This window comes from Gossypium hirsutum, chromosome A06, assembly GCF_007990345.1.
Source record: "Gossypium hirsutum isolate 1008001.06 chromosome A06, Gossypium_hirsutum_v2.1, whole genome shotgun sequence".
NCBI lineage: Eukaryota > Viridiplantae > Streptophyta > Magnoliopsida > Malvales > Malvaceae > Gossypium > Gossypium hirsutum.
The window spans coordinates 116585529-116587467 of record NC_053429.1 but is presented as its reverse complement, the minus strand read 5'-3'; the positions used below and the strand labels follow the sequence as shown (position 1 = coordinate 116587467).

At 32.0% G+C, this 1939-nt stretch overlaps 1 long non-coding RNA gene across 1 annotated transcript; it reads left to right on the top strand.

Moving 5' to 3' along the window:
• The first annotated feature begins 254 nt into the window (after positions 1–254).
• On the top strand, positions 255–1395 carry LOC121230708 (uncharacterized). Its single transcript, XR_005928836.1, has 2 exons — positions 255–616; positions 685–1395. It is a non-coding gene; the product is annotated as an uncharacterized lncRNA (long non-coding RNA).
• The last annotated feature ends 544 nt before the right edge of the window (positions 1396–1939 follow it).

Here is a 1939-nt window from a genome sequence, read left to right as displayed (position 1 = left end):
AAATATTAATTGTGTCCTTCCAACATCATTCCTATGTGCTATATGTTTGAGATGGTTACACAGTTTGCTAATAATGCAGCAACAATTTGGTGCAATTTGGGTCTTAAATGCAAAATATGGGTCTCAGAGATATTGTTTGGTACAGTCTCACAATACCTAAAAATTAAGTTCACCAACCAAAGACTTCATTCCCCAACTCTTTTTTGAAATTCAAATGGTGTTGGCACCACACCAATAGCAGCAACAACAACAAGGCCCTTCCACCTCATAAATACAAAATTGAAAGCTCAAGGGTTTGTTTCAGTGAGAGCTTTCCTATTGTCTCTCAACTTTATATTTAATACACCCACACCTTTTTTGTTGTTGGGTTGGTGGCCAATTCAATGCAACCATTTTCCTTTTAACGCTTACCTCTCTCTCTCTCTCTTTTTATTTATTTGGTTGTATGTATGAGTGAACCCTCTTTGTCTCTAAACTCTTAATATATGAGATTCTCTCATCTCCTCCTCTTCCTACTCCATTAATGTTTCTTCTCTTCTATACCTTGAAAGCTGTTTTTTTTTCATGTCTTTAGCTTTCTTTGTTCATTATTTTCTATCATCTGTTGATGTTGAAGGTAAATATGTATTATGTATATGAATACTCTCTTTCATATGTATGTGATTGTAATTCTCCAATATACAGGAAGGAAGATGGTGTGAGAGCATGGGGAAAGCATACATAGAAAAAAGTAAGAATGTTAACGAGATATTGGTGCGGTTCAATTTAAGAGCATCACTCTAAAGGTTAAGAGTTATGTTATTTGATTGAGCCGTGCCAATATCACGTAATAATTATACACCTTTGCTCTTAGTAAAAGTATGAGAGTTCCAAAGGTAGGTAAGCCCTACTGCTCTTTTTGCCATGTTTAATGATGCTACTGCTGTTTTCTCTTAGATTAGTTTTTGAATGTTGAGGGCTTCATACCATACAAGATTACAGATAAGATTGTCCATATATATGTATGTATGTATTGGGTGCAGGATTTTGAAGTTCTTATTGACCATTTTTGAAATGCATGCAAGGTGGGTTGAAGAACCCAGACAAGAACCATCGAAGAGGACAATTTCAAGGAGGATTAAATATTATTATTTTATTGAGTTGCCAACTTGCCATCAAGCTCAGTCAAAGCCAAATTTCATGCAGGGAAATTTCCACCAAAACATGGTTGTGAATAGAGTAGTATATATATGGACAAAAACAAAGACAATGTCAAAGTTATTGTTCAGTGTGTAGCTTTTCCATGTTTCTTGTTGTCCAAATGGCGATCGAATCGACCATTTGGTTGAATTTAGAGAAACTTTTGATGGGGTAGGTTACATAGATTTAATCAATGAAACTGAACTTTTATGTTTATCAGTTACTTCTACGTAATGTCCACATTTTTGACAAATTGATATGGGTAGTTGACAACATCCGTATCTCCTTTTAAGCCTTTTTATAACACATTCCAAACTCCAAATATATCTACCTTCCATCTATATACCTTTTAAATTTTTAAAATTATCTGACATTAATAAATATTCAAAAAATATGGTTATCACATATATATTTAGTTTAATTATTTGGTTAAGGTATTAAATAAAGTACGGTCAAATATTTGTAGATATCTAGTAATTAATTGATTATTTTTTAATTAATGGACTGACTATAAATTAAGGTTAATGTATAAAAGTTATATATTAGGGTTATGGTTCTTAAATTACACATACGTAACTTTTTTTTGTAACAACTCAAAAGTTAGTGATGTTGGAAAATGTCGTTTCAGAACTTCGTTTCTATAAACCAGACCGTAAATATTTAAATATTTATGGAACTATAATAGAAGTAAATTGAATTTCAGTCAGGTAATTTTGTCAAATTACTAATTAATTAAGGTAGGGACTAAATTGTAAATGTG